Source organism: Neofelis nebulosa, chromosome 12 (assembly GCF_028018385.1).
Source record: "Neofelis nebulosa isolate mNeoNeb1 chromosome 12, mNeoNeb1.pri, whole genome shotgun sequence".
NCBI lineage: Eukaryota > Metazoa > Chordata > Mammalia > Carnivora > Felidae > Neofelis > Neofelis nebulosa.
Genome location: NC_080793.1, coordinates 44,203,791 through 44,222,543, shown reverse-complemented (window position 1 = coordinate 44,222,543; position 18,753 = coordinate 44,203,791). Strand labels below are relative to the sequence as shown.

The following is an 18,753-nucleotide window of genomic DNA, read 5'->3' as shown; positions in this document are numbered from 1 at the left end:
AGTGTCAAATGCTATATTGTGGAAGATACCCAGAAGTTTGAAATGAAAAAGGGAACAGGAAATCCACCTGGACTTACTTTCCAACCCCAAGCCCCGTCAGAACCCCTGCCCATAATTTATACAGTGGGCTTATTAAATGGTTGGAGCAGTGTTTCTCAAATGTTAAGGTGGGATCGTGTTAAAATGCAGGTTCAGATCCAGTAGGTCTGGGGTGATGCTTAAGCATCTGCATTTCTAACAAATTCCCTGGTGATGCTAACTCTACAGCCCACAGATTACACCTTAGGTCACTATGAGAGCTTGCTAGAAATGCAGGCGCTCAGGTCTCACCCCAGACCTGGTATATCTAAATGTGCACTTTAACAAAATCTCAGAAGTATGTACTTTGAGGAGCACTGGGTAGGAAGGCTGCCTGACTAGCCTGGTAAAGGGACAACTAAATATACTTCCATTTGTTGTTTTGTGGACAGTTTGCTTCATAAACATAGTCTTCAGGGGTGTGTGTGTATGCGTGTGTTTGTAGGTGTGTGTGTGTGTGTGGTGTGTGTGTGTGTGTGTGTGTGTGTGTGTGTGTGTAAGAAGAATGAGGAGAAACTCACTGTTTTGAATACAAATGCCTGATGGTGACAATGACCAGGTCTATTGTTCTGGATTGATTTGGAGAGCACAGCGCCCAGAACCCAGAAGGTTCCCAGTAAATAACTTTCCATAAATACCAGATGGAATGGGGCTGCTGCTAATGGCTGCTGCAGCCTCACGCAGAAATGCTTCTTTGGCTAAAGAAAATGTAACACTAGCAACAACACAGTTGTTATTCTCTGTCCTTGTCCAGTCTCCAGAAAGGAAAGAACAAGTCATAAGTTTTGCCCCCTGGGTAGAACTATAATAAAATTTTATGTTATGAATAGTGTCTACTACAATGCTGGTTCTCAATAAATATCTGAAGCCAACTGCTCATTCAATCAATGGACATTTACGAAAGACCTTGTATGTGCCAGACTCAAAGCTAGGCACCAAGGACCCAGAGCTGATGAAAACTTGGTGTCTGCCTTTGAAAAGTCCACAATTTGCTGTCTAGTTTGAGGTTAGTTTATCAGCTTTTGCTTTTTAAGCTACAAAGTGAAATGCATCAACGTGGATAGTGATGTGACTTCTTCACAGGATTATTCCAGTTAGGAATGCAAAGGGTACTGAAGAGTGAGGTCTCATGGAAAGAGAAAAATGGAAACCCAAATAAACAGCATAAAATTGACAGGAGCTCCATGTGTTCTCCATATTTTCTGCTTAATAGATCAATTATAGCAATAAAACATGTGCACTATAAAAATATGCACGGAGAATTCGGCCAGCCTGCGAGGGAATGTTGACAAGGTAACTAAGCAACACTGGCAAGGAAAGTTCTTATTTTTCTTTTCCTCTTGATGTCTTCTGCCTTATTAGTTGAAAATTCAAAGTGTCCTTGCCAGGATGAGGAAGAAATGAAGCAATTCTCCCATTCACTCTGGAGAGATCCATCTTTCTAGGTGTGACCACCTCTAAAGAGATGTTGGTAGTACAGAAGGGTGGGCAGGACAGAAAGGAGAGAAACCAAAGCTGGTATTAGTTCGGGGAAAAAAGTTCACTATCTCATCTACAGGATGGAGGACTCCTGGCAGGACCAGCCGGCAGGGCGATTCACCATAGGAGGGAAGGGAAGGGAAATGCCCCAGAAGTGCCCCACATGAAGAAGGTTTCATGTCATTTTCATTGCTGGGGTCCCAGGAGCTTGGATGGTGCCTGGCACATAGCCAACTTCACTGAATATTTGCTGAATGAACAAAGAGGTGACAGTAAATGAAAAACCCTTTGCATCAAAGTGAAATCATGGAAGTAAAAACAAATTGAACCTCCTGCACTGTAGTTTTTTGGGGACTCCACCTCTATCTGTAAGCTCAGTGTCAACTCACTGAGGTCTGACATTACCAGCTGCTGGGCCGCTCTGAAGCATCCTCTCCTGAAAGATAAAGACATCTGTCCAACTTCTCTCCCAAATGGACTGCTCTTTTCCCATGTGTTACCTAAAAATTCAAGCTCTTCAGAATTGAAGAATGACTAGCTTGATCTCTCATCTTTCCACCATTTTTCTCTTTATGACTGGAATAGTACATGGAACTCTTTTATGACACCCCAGAAACCGAATAAAAGTAGCTAAGGTTTTTACTTTAAAGGAGTGTGTGAATGAAATGAATATCATCTGACCTTTCTAGGCTCCAATAAGAGACACATTTCTTCCCCCAACTAATATACCTCCCCAACTTCAAGCCACCATATCATTGTATTTTAGATTAGTTGGGAGAAACACACTTGCCTCATTTTAATCTTCAAAGACATGCATGATTTCCGAGTTTCCAAATGGCCATGCTATTTCTGAACCATATGAAGTCAGTGTAAGCAGGTACAGCTCTATGGAAGTCTGTCACACGACCCTCCCTGTCATTTCTGACATTTCCTCCCTCTTCAACATCAACATTTAAGTTACCCTCTTACTGGTTCAGTCACTTATTTATTCAGTCACCAGCACAGACATTCTACCATTAGAAATGGAAGTAAATGTTCTGAAGAGGAAAACATCACATGCAGCCTTGTGCACCACAATGACAGCAACAGCAGTGATCGATCAATGTATGGGTGGCTACAGCAGAGACCTGTAATGGTTCACCATTCACTCACAGACATAGTGACGTCACCATTCAGAAGAGGATGTTTGGTGGGGAGAAAAAGTGAAAAGGGTAGAAGGATAAAAGCGGGTAGGATTTATTTGGTGTGGTTTAATTCATGACATTTTTAGGTTCTGGTGAAGAAAAGACAGACTTAAAAAAAATGTTTTCTTAAAGGGAATAACATTCTCCTAAATATAGGCCTTCTGGAGCCCAAGAGAGATTGGCTCACATTCCCAGTAATGAGGAAGATGGCAAATCTTTGATCCAACCTTGGACAGAATGGATTCAATCCTGAGGCAGTTCAAAAAAAAATAGTGAAGGTAAAATTATTAGAAGATAAATGCTCAGTTGACCCATTAAGTATTTATGAAAGACATCCTAATTATTTTATTAATTTTTCAAAGGGGAGAAAAACTTCTCCAACTCAGTAACCACTTGCGGTATTATTTCCAGATCTTTGCACTAGCTAAAAATATTTCTAGTTAAAAAAAAATTGACATAGGATTTGAGGACCCAATACCTAAGACATGTAAAAATAAGGAAATGGAGGATAGGACGGAATGACAGCTACTATAATAGCTGAAATTTAAAAATTAAGGCAGATTTTTTTTCATTTTTAAATTTAATTTTTAACATATAGTATACTAAATTACATTTTCAGATTTTTATTCAGATTTTTTTAACTCATTTTGTGCCAGTTTCAGAAAGTTGTGTCCTTTAAGTAAGTTTTCCATTTCTTCTGTTTGTTGAATTTATTGACATGAAGTTTCATAATATTCCCTTATTATTCTTTAAATGTCTACAAGACTTGCAATAATAACCTTATTTTGATTTCAAATATTGTTAATTTGTATTCTGCTTCTGCTATGGACTGAATGTGTGCCCCAAAAATTCATATGTAAAACTCTGACCCCCAATGTGACGGTATTAGGAGGTGGGGCCTTTGGGAGGTAATTAGGTTTAGATGAGATCATGGGGGTGGAGCACAATGGTGGAATTAGTACCTTTATATGAAGAGGAAGAAACACCAGCGCTTACTCTCTCCACTGTGTGAGGACACAGTGAAAAGACAGCCATCTGCAAACCAGGAAGAGTGCTCTTACCAGAACCTAACCATGCTGCAATGGACTTCCAGCCTCCAGAACTGTGGGAAATAAATTTCTGTTGTTTAACTCAAAAAAGAAAAAAAAAATAAGGCAAGTAAAAAATAGATTTTGCTTGTTAAAGCACAGGTGTATACCAGCTGGTGTGATGTCACTCAGAACCCCTATCAGATACTGGGATAAAGGCCATTGTCAATTACCATTTCCTTCTTTCTCTTTGAGACAGGGTATGACAATTCATTCTTGGAAAAGTCTTGCTTTAAAGGAAAAATGTACAAATTCAAGGAAGTTGGTTCCTGTAACTGTCAACAGACTTATTTACTCTTAGCCACGCTAAGTGAATTTGAGTCTCAGGATCTGGAAAATTTTTATACCCGGCACTATGGGAACTTATGTGTGACATCTGGAACCACTGCAAGAGATCTTTGAAGGGGAGCGGAGAGAACAAAATGGGCTAGAAGACTGTAAATTGGAAAATACAGTTCTAATTTTCAAACAATACTATTTTTAGCTTGGGGAGATGGGTAAAAGTGAGACCAACTGCAGGCAAGATTTAGAGCAATATAACTCAATAGCTAAGAGCACAGCATCTACAGGTTGCTGATCATTTGAAAGGGCATATGTAAAATGTCTGGAACACAGTAAGCACTGAGTAATCTGGTCTGCGATTACCATCATCATCCTCTGAATCATATTATGATGCTAGTTTTAACAGAGAGTCAGATTCTTGAGAGGCCAAACAGCTTCTAAGACAAATCTTAGAATGCTTAAAATTCTATTCAACCTAACTATGTAACAGTAACAATAACTAATATTTATTTTGCAATCTATTTTAATTTTTTTAACAGTTCTATGAGTTAGGTATTATTATTATCCGCGTTTTACACTTAGAGAAACTTGAGACACAGTGAGATTAAAACTTTGTCTCAGGTCATAGAACTTGTAAGTAGGCAGGCTGACTCCAAAATTCTAACTTTAATTAAGACTGCTTCTCTAGACATTTTGGGTAGTTCACAACAAAAACAACAACAAAATGAAAAACAAACAACAAATAAACAAAACAAAAACAGAGGAACTTCTAGGGCAATTTCCTCTAACAGAGGAACTTTCTAGGTTAGGGAAAGGGATGGGAGAAACAAAGACTTAGCCCTATGTACCTGGTCATGTGCCACTACCAAAGCCTTCTATTTCTTGAACCTTTGTGGTTTAGATTCAGAAGGGCTGGATTTTGACTGGCAATGACTCTAACTAGCTATGTCTTTGGACAAGACACCCGTTTTTAGCCTCAGTTTTGCTTTAAAGATAACAGCACTTATCTCTCAAGATTACTGTAAAAATTAAAGAGATAGTGAAATCACTTCATCAATGGAAAATCATTATGCAGTATGGGCACAGGGACTAATGACAACGAGAACCAAAACTGATGACAGAACATGAAGAAATTTCATGAAGTCAAGGAAAATGATTCCATTCAAATATGTGTTTATGACTAAGAAACAGGGCCAGGGAATAGGGATGATGGGAGCCCTGAATAAGAGGAAACAAATCAAATGCTTCCTTCTTGCTCAATTTGGATAGACTTCTGATTCTCAGGCAAAAAGAAATAGTAATCTAAGTGATTTGATGATGCATCAATATTCTCCTACATCTATAGCCTGGTTAGCTCAATACTGTAAGATAGCTCCAGTGTTTCTGCATATAATACAATCTAGTGCATTATTAGGGCAAATTATATCCGTCCTGCCTTCCCAGTAATCCTTCAAACACTTTTGAGAACTGAGTATAAAAGCTCCTCATTTTAACCTTCAAAATGCTTTACATTTAATACAACACATCAGATTACAACTCAGCTGTGACCTCTGCTAGAGTGATCCTGCTGGAGGATTCAACTGCACCCTCAGAAACTCTCAAGAGAGAAAAGACAACCATCTACCTGTGGGCTTTTCAACTGGCTTTGGTGAAAACAGATGGATATAGAGGGTAAGACAGAGATAAAACTGAGACAAATAATTAATGATGCCATCCTCTCTACATGTCTGAACATTCCACAACTGAAAAAGAGGTCTGAAATAAAATGGAATCAAACAAGTAATTGAAAAGGATATGGGCACATGGCGGACTGTGCCAGACCCTACCTCTACAGTCAGAAAGATACAGTCTTGAGTCCAAACTCTACCCCTCAACTGGTTACCCTCCTCAGTTAAACACTGTCTCTGTGTTTCAATTTCTCTTTGAATCAATGAGGGCAGGAGTATCAATATCACAGTGTGTTTGGGGCTAAGTGAGAAAATGTACTAAAGATGGGCAAATGTCAAATGTCATACTTATTAATCCAGACTTCTGTTAGGTTTCAGGTGGCTTCGTGATCATGCAGGATCCGAACCATAATCTGATCTGTTCTTTGACTTCTTTCTTGTAAGAGCTGAGCATCTGACCCTAAAATATATAAACTCTTGGAAAATTTGGGAGCAGAGTTCTGTTCTCCCACTTCTGGATTTTATGAGGATCTTCCCTAGGTACACAATTGGTCTTTCTCTTTTTACTAACGTTGGCTAGGGGAAGTGGAAGGAGTAATTAATTGGTAAATTTTACCAGTATCAATTGGGCATGCTCAGCTGGCTCATCCAGCTCTTGGGAGCTGCCTGCCTTCAAGGAGTGTGCTATTTGTGGTTTTCCCAACTTTCTGAATGGAGGAAGCCTGCTCTCTCCAGTGCTGCATGGGAAAAGTGGGTAACTCTGGGGTGTATTAGCAGGCTCATTTGGCTAACAGACCTAGAGATTTGTCTTCCATTCTGGCTTCCGTAAGCTGATATCTGTTTTTGTTGTTGTTGCGTTAACTTCTTCAGAAGCCATGTAGAGAAGAGTGGCATTATTTGTGTACTGGGGGCCATCCTGGAGACCCCAATATTAGGTTGTGCAGCCTGGTTTGCAAAGGTAGCTGGGTTTTGGTAGAGACTCATTGCGACATCAATTAAAGGAGAGCCCCATACAAGATACAACTTAAAATTTATCTGCAGGAAGTCTGTGCCTACATACCAGGCACATAGTCTTCTCCAGGGTTTTCTCAGACAAGAGAGATAACCCAGTCACAGAGAGCATCTGTCTCAGTTACTGTTCGGCTGCAGGCATAAAGAGAATGCTCAGGGGGCCTGGGTGGCTCAGTTGGTAGAGCATGTGACTCCTTGTCTAGGATCGTGAGTTCAAGCCACACAGCCCCATGTTGGGCATAGGGCTTACTTAAAAAAAAAAAAAATACAAATTTTTAAAAAGAAGTCATCTAAAATTCACTTAAAAATAAACTTCCTGGGGTGCCTGGGTGGCTCAGTTGATTAAGCATCCAACTCCTGATCTCAGCTCAGGTCACGATCTCCTGGTTCATGGGACTGAGCCTCACATCTGGCTCTGCGTTATCTCTATCTCCTCTCCCCCCCCCCCCCCAGCTCATGTGAATGTGTGTGCACGCACACGCTATCTCTCTCACAATAAATAGGTAAACTTAAAAAAAAAAGAGTGAGAATGCTCAGAACAGAGTACCCACTCATCTGTGAGGTGTTTATAAACCTTCCCCAATAGTCAGTGAGCAGCAGACTTTATAGTCCCATGCTGTATGTGGCTACTGTTCAGGAACATATCACCAGTGTTCTCCATGGGTAATCTAGAAACTTCAACCCAGATGAGGCCTCTTCTTTGCCAAACACATTTGGCACAAATTTCTCTCTGAGTTAAATTTAACCTCTGGTATAAAGTAAGGGGAGAAAGGTGGAGAAAGAAGGGGGGAAAAAGAAGGAGAGGCCAATTATCATTGTCCTGTGACTTCCGCCTCTTGTACATACCTCTCTCGCACACACACATATCTTGACCTCACACTATACTCTTGAGCTCACATGTCTGGCCCCTCCATCAGTCTGTGAGGGTGGGATCATACCCTAGACTTTACTGCAGTTTGAGTACCTAACACAGGACCCAGCACAAATAAGAAGTCATTAGTTTTGCAGTTGAACTGTGTATCTAAGTGATGGCTAATCAAATACTGCACCCATGAACAGTTGCTTCTCCGGTGGAGAGGGCAATGCTCCTGGAATCAGGATGACATGATCAACGAGCACTGGGTGTTGTATGGAAACCAATTTGACAATAAATTTCATATTAAAAAACAAACAAACAAAAAAAGAAAGAAAGCTTTTCAGAAAACAGAGATACTTGACACAAGGTCAGCAGCAGCCACTGGACACGTGGTTCCCCAGGCCAATCTAAACAGCTCACAGGTTTTCATTTTCCAGCATTCACTAAAAAAGTCAGGTCCTTTGGAACTATGTCCAGCCTTAAAAGAATGTTTAAAAATTCATGGTAGATCTTTGTAAAGATCTTTGCATAGTGTTACAAAAATCTCTACCTGTGTGCTTTGTTTAAAAAGTAAGTTTAAAATATATAGCTCAAAGAAAAAATAATGGGGAAGAAAAGAAGTCAATCAACTTGGGTAATTTTTTTTCTAATGGAAGAAGAAAATGTATCCTATTACCTTCTTTGGTGCAAACTCTGCTTCTGTGACTTTGATGTCCATCCCCAGGCCTCTGTTACATCCATCCCTGTCCACTTTGTACCCCTTCATACTGGGTCCTGGCAGCAGGCATTGTGACCCCTTACCTGTGTCCCCACCATCCTGCAGAGTACCAAGGAATTCACTTTCCTCAAGCATGATCCTGCTACCCACCTGTGTGTATGTTGGGAGGCCTGTAAGCAAGATCATTGCTGATATGATTTTACAGCAGGAAGAACCCTCAAAAATCACTTAATTCAATTCAACTTCTTTTTTTTTTTTTTAGATTTTATTAGATATTATTTATTATTATTTAGATTATATGTGTGTGTGTTCAATGCAACCTCTTAATGTATTAAATACAAAAACAGAAACAGACATGCCTCATATCCAGAAAAGTGAGGTGAGATCCACAGTTAGAACAGTCTAGGGCTAAAAGCAAAGTCTCAAACCTGAGGCCAGTGTTCTTTCCACAAAGCCATGAGTCTCTTCAATGGTTAAGCAAAGCTGACACCTAAGCACCCTTCAAAAGGGCCCCCAAATTATTATATTATATATAATTATATAAATTTATTTATTTATTTATTTATTTATTTATTTATTTATTTATTTATTTATTTAGATTTTAATCCCCCGGTGGTGGATTTGGGTGGTTTTTAAGGCTTTTATTTTTTTAAGCAAGACAGTCCATTTCTCCCAAATAAAACCTTATGTGGGACCCAATTATAGAAAAATAGATAAAAATTCTCTCTTCTGTGGTATAAGCAGGGAGAAGGACACTCACTCTTAGTCTACCCCTCCCAACAGGCACAGAAACCTCCCTGAGGACCTTCAGGTTTGGCTCTATAGAGCAGACAGTGCACCAGGCCGCTAATGGCCACTGCACCTGTCAGTGACTAAATCTCTGCCCTGGCCTTTCCTCGGCTGGCCCGCCTGCCATCATCCTTCTTCAGTCTTTAAGGCCTAGACATCTGCCACCACCTCCAGGCAGGCTCTCCTGACCACACTGTTAGGAAGTGACCCTGTCTCCCCTTTGCTACAAAGCTCTGAATATTTAACCCTTCCACTGCACCAAAACAGTCCGAATCATTTGTGATTCTCATGCCCTCCTCCCTGTCTGACCCACCTATGGTCAGGGCCCACCCACCTATCTGGGAGCCCCTGAGTTTCCATCAAATCACACTTCAAACACAAGCTGTCACTCAGGTGAAGTTTCAACCCACCTCTTTACCTTCCCTCCTGACCCTTCCCTAATCTGGCTTGGTTTCTACTCATTCTTATTAAGTTCATTTGAACCCTTGCTTCTCAACAAATATTTATGAGTTCCACTCACTCTGCTTGAGTTCAACACTCTTCCCCCAGCACTGCCTCCCGTTTGTTCTTTCTCTCCTCTCGAGTTCTGGGGTCTCTGGTAGAAGGTGAATGGTTGCTGAAGAAAAAAAATACACCCCCTACTCACCCAGAGCCATCTGTCCATTGACTATCAAGTTCCCCCTGGACCTCCTAGGGACCATCACAAATGACAGAAGACCAAAATCACCTGGATGTTTGTTCAAAATGCAGACGCTAAGGTCCCGCCCCTCACCTTCAGATGTATGGACTCTGATGCATTCCAATGTTTAAGAACTCCCTAGGACAGGGAGTTTGACACACCAGACCTAGCCTCTCCAGGAGTCCCTGGGCCAAAACTCACTTACTGAGGAGAATGGTCAGGGGAGAAATGTGGCCATCTGGAAAGATGAATGTCCAGCAGTAAAGTGACAGAAAAAGTCCTTAGGAAGAAGGAAGGCTTACCTGAATCACAGTGGAAATAGAGAGGGTGGCCCTTTCCCTGACTGGTCCATCAGCTACACCACCAATGGAAAGCCTGGTCCAGTTAACCACACCCTGCCTGTGTCTGTGGGCCCCTCTATTATACAGGCTGGTGGTTAAGTAAATGAGTGTGTGATCAGACAGCCTGGGTTGACTCCCACATCTATCATTTTCAGCACTGTGGACTCCCGAGCTTGTGCAACATCGCTAAACTTCAGTTTCCTCTTCTACAAAAGGGGATAGAATTGAATCTCTATCCCATAGTATTTCTAAGAGATTGAAATGCCTTTATCCAAATAAAGCATGTGACAGAGCACCAGGCACAAATAGGTCTGTCATAAGCACTGGCTTTTAATTCTTATCATTAACACTGCTTTCTTGAACCCACTCATTCATGTGTGTCCCGTCCCTTCTGGACAGAAAACTCTAGGCTTTCTGCTTTCTTTCTCTTAGAAAAACACTCCTAGTGGATTTCACCTGGTAGGCTTGTGATGGTGACAAAATGAGGCAGTGGGTGGAGAGAGGCTAACAGTGGGTCGGCCACCCTGGAGGTACTCTGCAATCGTCCATGATTAGTGAAAAGGCTGATCCACCTTAACCATGCCCTGGCTGCCAGGAACAGCAGGCTTTCCCTCATCAGAGCTAATGCTCTGCACCTCCTTCCTGCTACCAGGCAGGGGAGACTTTCTGGAGGGCAGGGGCTTGATTCAGGAAGTGTTTCCAGGGCCCAGAGGGAGAAGTTGGCGGGCAAGCCTGTGCTGATTAGACATTTATGCCTATTATTTGAGCTCTTCTCACAGCAGTGCCAGAAAAACTCATCCTGAGTCAATGGGTGCTTTTTTAAATACCAAATATCTCCATTCTGATTTTCTTATGTAAGCACAATGTGTAGACTTGCCAGAAATGTTAAAAATAGACAACCAAAAATCAAAGAGAAAAAACCTTCTCATAGTTTCTAAATCAACCTTGCATGGAAACAGTTACCACACAAAAGTGGGATGGGGGTAATTTTTTCATTCATTTAGGGGAGTGGTTTTTGTTCTTCCTGTTTTTATTCTTTGGATAGTTGTATTTATTTTCCCCCACACTATTATTTAATGACAAGTGAGGGTGGCCCACTCTTCTTAAAAACAATAAAAGCTAGAGGGGGCGGGGGGTGGGGGGAAGCCTATAAACCTTCCAAAGGCATGGAGAACTTTTGCCCAGAGAAGTGAACTGCTCAAGTAAAGCCATGGAAAACAACTGTGGCCGCAGGCACTGGGCTGAGCCAAGCCCCTGTGGTGAGGACTCACTTTATTTCTGGTCCAAGCACAGAGTCCAGGAAGCCACATCCACTGACTTCCTTTTCATTTAAGATTCTACATTCATCAATATGTCTATTGAGAAGCCTCCATAAGAGATTTCCTCTTTGCTCTAAGAGAGAGGAGGAAAAACAGAAGCACAGTGACCATTCCTAGGAAAACAACACCTGCCCAGCAAGAGATCAAAACAGGTGTTTGCTACTACCTCCTACTCTATTTCCTTCTAACTGCATTTTATTCTTTAAAAGAAAAAAAAGGCAACTTATTGAGTTTTATTAGTGTTTGATTTTATATAAGTGCCAGATGACTCAAATTCCTTTTGGAAGAGGGTGGTGTAAGAATCTATAAAAACTCTGATAAGCAAAACTACAAACATTGCTTCCACCAACTTTAGTCAATTAAAAAAAATTCAAAGGCTTAATATAGTTGAAGACTGAAAAATACAGAGTTCCACACAGACAAAGCTGTCATATTAAAAAAAAAAAAAGAAGAAGAAAATCTAACAGCCACTTTAGCACATGTCAAATGCAGATTTTTATATAACTGATCATGATACAATCATTTGCAAATATTTATATTTTAAATCACAAGATGGCTGTTTCCCCACTCCAGAGATTGTTGAGTGATTATATAGTGAGCTGATTCTCGTTTGGTCTCCCCTAATTTTCCCTAACCCACCGTGGCTTCTAGAAAAAGACAAAAACCAACAGACCAAGCCAGTGGAGCCAAGGAGCCCTGATTTATTTCAGTTTTGAAAGGGTACTACAGTCAGATTCTCTTTTCTGTAGGGAATGCAATCCGCACCACTGGGCTAGCTGTCCTACACAGAATACACGTTTTTCTCATCTAGTGAAGTAATCTTGTGAAACGTGAGCACAACCTGTGAAGGCGTCTGGGGGAGGGCAGAGGGGGAATGCGAGGTCGTGCTGGGACATGGACTCACTCCACCTTCGGCAAGCCTCGCTCGCTCACTTGCTCTCTCAGCACTAGGCTTGCAGGAGGGCCCAGACAGGAAGGAGGCAGGGCCTTGACCTTCAACATTTCCAGTAAGCAAAGCTTTCCGTGCTGGCATCACAAGCCGAGATGGAATTGCTGCCCTGAGAGTGAGGTCCCTAAACTGATCCATATCAGAGAGGACCCTGTGGCTTCTCGGGGCAACACGGGGACCAGAAGGTGGAAAATGGGGGCAGAGTAAAGGGAATTCCAGATCCTTCTCCACCCAAAGGGCTAGCCACAAACTGGAAAAGTAGATGATGGCCTCCATCAACATGATCCCTCAACATCATCATCTTACTCCAGTTCTACCCCTAACCCCACCTTGTTCACAAGAGGAAGGCATCCTGGCATCCATTTGGTAAGATGCCAACACAGCCTGAGCTTTCCAGCTAGGCACCTGACCTGATTGCAGCCACAGACTCTTGGAAGACCAATCCTTTCATTTTTATAATAGTCTAGCTTTAGGATGTATTTAATTTTATAAAGCCACCTCAAATTGCGTGGGAGGGAGACAAAGTAATTCTAATGATAATCTGCATTTCCTCCAACCATATCCCAGTAAACATAAGCAGGTCCTTGTAAGTAAAGGTGCTTTCTGACTAATAAAGAAACAAACATACACCTCATTATTCCATGGCCTACCAGAAACTCCTGAGGACTGAGGATTTAGAAGAAATGATTCAAGTGGATTTTCCCTAGACCTCATCAGCCCAACCTACCTCTCTCTGATACTACTTTTTCATCCTCCTCACCAAGGCTGGCTGGAAACACCTCACCCAAGCCAGGAAATGAGTTAAGGCAATGACATTTTTTTTTAATGGCACAACCCAGGTCTGCATACCCTAGACTAGGTGCCATGATGATGGGGATGGCATGTACCTGCTGGTTAGAACCTTTCTATTCTTTCTGTTACAAGACCCACAGTTATTTCCTGTTCTGGGAAATTTTGGAGGGGCAAGAAAAAGAAGACAGCAAGGGAAGAGATGCTCATGACAAAATCTGCCAAAGCCTCTTTGAGGATCTACAATCTCTCCTTCTTAGGAAATAGCAAACAGTCCTTTCAAAATGCGCCTTGAAATCTTGAGCAAAGCTTTTAAAAAGAAATCTCGGGGCGCCTGGGTGGCTCAGTCGGTTAAGCGTCCGACTTCGGCTCAGGTCACGATCTCGCGGTCCGTGAGTTCAAGCCCCGCGTCGGGCTCTGGGCCGATGGCTCAGAGCCTGGAGCCTGCTTCCGATTCTGTGTCTCCCCCTCTCTCTGACCCTCCCCCGTTCATGCTCTGTCTCTCTCTGTCTCAAAAATAAATAAACGTTAAAAAAAAAAATTAAAAAAAAAAAAAGAAATCTCATGTTACACTTGAAAATTTAAAATACGTGTAACGTTTCCCTTAGCAAACCCACCTTAACAATCTATCAAAGGACACATATAGTGGACTATTGTGACAAGCAGATTGCTAGGAGGGTCCCCAATGATTTCTGCCTTCTGATATCTATGCCTCTTGAGTCATCCTCTCTGTCTAAGTAAGGGCTGGACCTAGTGATTTACTTCTAGAGAATAAGACTTGGCAAGAGAGATGGGGAGCACTTCTGAGATTAGGTTATAGAAGATTGATTTGTCTTGCTTTCATATTCTTTCACTCTCTCTTGCCTGCTCACTTTGATGAAGCCAGCTGCCATGTGGTGAGCTCTTCTTTGAGGAAGTCCACATGACAAGGAACTGAAGGTGTCTTCCAGTCAGTAGTCAGAATGAAGGCTCTCAGACCAACTGTCCACCAAGAACTGAATCCTGCCAACAACCATTGAGTAAGCTTAGAAGGAGATCCTTCCACATTCCACCCTTCAGATAACTGCAGCCCCAGCTTACCCTTTGGTTACAGCCTTGTGAGAGATCCTGAACTGGAGAACCCAGCTAAGCTGTACCCTGATTCTTGACCCAAAGAAACTGTAAGACAATATATGTTGTTGTTTTTGAGCCACCAAATTTTTGGGTATTTTGTTATGCAGTAAGAGTAAATAATGTGGCTTTTAAGCATTGGTCTTTGCAATTGCACATAAAAAAGGAAAACAACCCAAAAGTCCATTCAGGGGGAGCTAGTTCAATCAAGAGTGGTATATCCACATAAGAAACATTAGGCAGCCCTCAAAATATAATGAGATCAAAATTTTTGTATTGAGATGGAAAGATTAGTCCACAAAACTTAAAAAGCAAGTTGCAAAACAGTGTGAAACTTCTAAACATGTCAAACATCCAAATTTCCATTCCTGTAAATTCCAGGCAAGCTCTGTACCCACTGTTCCCATCTCCAAAACTAGCAACTGGAGTTATCTAGTTGCTCCAGGCAAACAAACAAAAGCAAAGGGCAAAATATACACAATGAGTGAGAGAAAGAAGAGAGGCTGTTCTACTCTCCTCTTTCCCTTCACTCCAGTGTCTAAGCTCTGTAAAGTCTTCCCATTACAGTCACTATAAAACCAAATTTGCTATGTTGGTTCACAAAGACATAATTTACAGATCTGGTCTCTGGATACTCTTCCTTCGTCTATAAATCTTCCTCTCACTTACCTGCTCTATCCACGTTGGCCTTGATGTTTCTATAACACACCAAGTTCACTATCATTTCAGGGCTGCATTAGGTTGCTAGGGCTGCCATAACAAAGTATCACAGACTGGATGGCTTAAATAACAGAAACTTACTGTCTCATGGTTTTGGAGGCTAGAAATCTAAAATCAAGGTGTTAGCATAGCTGTGCTCCTTTTGAAGGAGCTATGGAAGGATCTATTCTATGCCTCTCTCCTTGCTTCTGGCAGTTTGCTAGCAATCTTCGATGTTCCTTGGCCTGCAGACACATCACCTCAGTCTCTGACTTTATCTTCACATGGTGTTCTTGCTGTGTGTGTGTCTGTCTCTAAACTTCCCCTTTTTAAGAGGACATCAGTCTTAATGGATTAGGGGCCCATCCTACTCCAGTACAACCTCATCTTAACTGATTATAACTGAAATGGCCCTATTTCCAAATTAGGTCACGTTCTGAGGTACTAGGGCTTAGGACTTCTATATATGAATCTGGGAGAGACATCATTCAACCCATAACAAGACCCTTTGCAATCACTGTTCCTTCTTCCTGGGAAGTTCTCCACCCAGTGTGGTTGCCCTGAGGATACACCTCACATAAGGAGCATAACTGGCCAAGAGTCGCAGCTGCTGTGCTCTGAAATCCATTTCTACTTTTGTGCCAAAGCCACGCTTCCCACAATCTACTCCTAGTCAGTGACTGAGCATGGCAAGGGTACTATAAGGCAAGCTTGTTCCTGGGAGATGAAAAATTCACCTGACAGGTGTCTTTGGCTCAAGGACTCTCCCACAGCCTTGCCAAACACCCTAGAATGCTTCTACTCCATCTTCCTTCCTCTCCTCTGTCTTTCACTTGGGGTTCGACCTGAGTCACAATCTGAGGGCTCTCTTCCAGGCTCCCACCAGCTCCCTCCCCATTTTCTTTTGAAGTTGGAGAAGAGTACTCAAAAGGGCCATGCACTTTGTTGGATGCTCCACTGTAGCTGACTTGAAATTCTAAATATGTTATTTATGAAGAAGGGGACTCACATTTCATTTTGTACTGAATACTGGTTTGGTTCACAGGGGTTGCCTTAATAAGTTTATTGAAAAGCTAATCCATGACTTGGTTATGCTTCTTGTGGGGGCCCGGGATGCTACTCCAGATATCAGCATGACTCTTCACCACTTCATGTAAGCCTCTGGTCAAATGTCATCTCCTCAGAGAGGCATCTTTTGCCATCCTAAGTAAAGCACACTTGATCCAACCCAGTCTCCCTCTCTCTCTTCCCCATTATTCTGCCTTAGTTTTCTTCATAACTCTATCTGATTTTACTGTACCTTTTTATTGTTTGTTTTGTCTTTCCCTTGAGAATGTAAACTATAAAGGGACAAAGACTTTTTGTTTGTTTCTTATTATACCCCCATACCTATAACAAAGCCAGGCACATGACAGGTAGTCAATAATTAGTTTGTATACAAATTAGTTTATAAAAAAAAAAAAAATGTCATACTGAACTCACCCAGCTCCTTATTCAGTTCTAAACATACAAAAAATGTAGCCCAATGTGAACCTCTTGAGAATGTACTTCACAGACCTAGACAATACAACTGTTTTTGTTTTTGTTTAAAAGACAGGCCAGAAATGAGGACAGACTCCAAAGCCAAAGTAGTAGGCATGACAGTAAATACTGTGATCCCTCAGAGGTAAGTTGAATCTGAATATAGCTGGGGCCAGGGCTGGTATTTTAATGTCCAGGTAAGGACAGATGACATGGACCTGGGACTGTGAAAGGTAGGATAAAAAAAATGAAAATAGGGCCAGGAAAACTACCACTGATCCTCAGTAGCTCAGGGAAGAGGCAAGTAAGTGTGTATTCTGCCCCAATCTCAGGGTGAAAAAAAAATGTATCTAATGAAACAACAAGACACCAAGTCTGTGGCATGCATAAGTATGTGGCCTAAATTTACATTGTTTATATTGTGCAAGAATCCAGAGCTTCTAAATCACCATAAAAATGTTCCCAGGACCAGAGAAGTCTGTGTAGAAATAAACTCAAATTGCTCTGTAGAAATATCTTCCTAACTCAGGACTCACAAGACTCCCTTAGATTAAACAATTCCTGTTGAACAAACAAGACAAACAACCAGAGGGAGAGGCCATATTCACAATAAGAAGAAGAATTAGCACCCCAAGAGCTGGTGGTAATAGAATAATGTGATGGATATATAAGCTAATTATATTTATTTTTTAAATAAAAGATGGAATAAAAACTATCACAAAAAAACCCTCTATTAAGAAAGAAAGGCAAGATTTTTAAGAAAAAATAGAATTTTAAGCATTAAAAATGCAACATTAAGTTGAATATTAGATATAGCTGAAAAGAGAATTAGTATCATGGAAAATGGGTCTGAAAAAATTAATCATAATGTAGCAGAGAAAAAAGGAGATAGAAAAATATGAGAGGTTGTAAGACATGAAAAGTAGATTGAGAAAATAAAATATACATTTAATTGGCATTCTATGAGGAAGGAGTAGGAAACTGTGAGAGAAGCAATACTGAAATGATAATGGCTGAAAATTTAACAGAATTAAAGTAATGCCTATACTCTTTATTTGAAACATCACAAGTCTCAAGCAGGATTCAAAAGAAACACACACACACACACACACACACACACACCCGGACACCACTGTGGTAAAATGCAGAATACTGAACCAAGTTGTAAAAGAGAAAGTTGTAAAAGCAACCAGAGAGAAAAAGATAGGTTACCAACCAAATAATGTCAATAAGATTAACAGCAGACTTTTAATCAGGGCCATAGGGGCCAGAAGATAATGGAATAGCATATTCAAAGTGGTAAAAGAAAATAGTTGTCAAATTAATACTCTATATCTAACTGAATTACAGTTCAAATATGGGGCTGAAATAAAGACATATTCATACAAAAAATAAGAGAATGTCCAATTCACAGATGGTCCCTGAAAAAAATATTAAATAATAATATATTTCAATATGAAGTAAACTGAGAAAAAAAGATAAATGATGATGAGCCAAGAAGCTAATAAACATGATAGTAAATAAGTAAATACCAAATGTTTAAAACGTTTCCTTTTTAAAATTATGGGGTAGTTATAAACAACTCGGAAGTAAAATATTAGGTACAATAATATGGAAGGACAAGTACATTAAAACATTCTAAGGTCCTTGTGTTGTTTGGTATGAGAATAGAGATTCTGAATACTTTTTTTTAATTTAAAGCTAGTCATGCATACCATAATTTTAGGGGAAGTGGCAATGGGGATGAGGGAGAAAAAAATGGAATGTGTAACTTCCAAAGTAGTAAAGTGGAGAAAAAGAAAAAAAAAAAATAATACCCAAATAAGACTTATACAGACAAATAAAACTGGAAAGAATGTGCCATTAGCAGATCCCCATTAAAGAAAATTTAAAGAATGTAATCCAAGAAATAGACAATTGGTCATAGATGTAATACATATAAATGGAGTTAAAAGAAGAAATTGTGAAGATATAAGATGCAAGATATAAGATCTCATGATATAAGAAAGACTTAAAAGGACACATAATGGTAAATATATAGATAAATCAATACAAACATTGACTATATAAACAGTAAGAGAAACGATGCCTTGTGGGCTTAAAAAGTACATAGATTTCTTTTTAGCATAGGAGTTGGTATGGCATAAATGGGAAGGGTTTTGTTCAGAGGAAGATAAAGATATTAAGCACTTTA

General features: G+C 40.6%; 1 protein-coding gene across 7 annotated transcripts in view; it reads right to left on the bottom strand.

The window, feature by feature from the left end:
* MOB3B (MOB kinase activator 3B) overlaps window positions 1–18,753 on the bottom strand; it is a 203,702-nt gene that overhangs the window by 129,104 nt on the left and 55,845 nt on the right. The window contains exon 1 of one of the 7 annotated variants that reach the window (XM_058695175.1): window positions 14,102–14,207. The exons of the other annotated variants lie outside the window; for them this stretch is intronic. The gene's annotated coding sequence lies outside the window, so the exon portion shown is untranslated. Of the gene's footprint in view, window positions 1–14,101; window positions 14,208–18,753 lie in introns of those variants that run through there. 7 annotated transcript variants of the gene reach the window in all.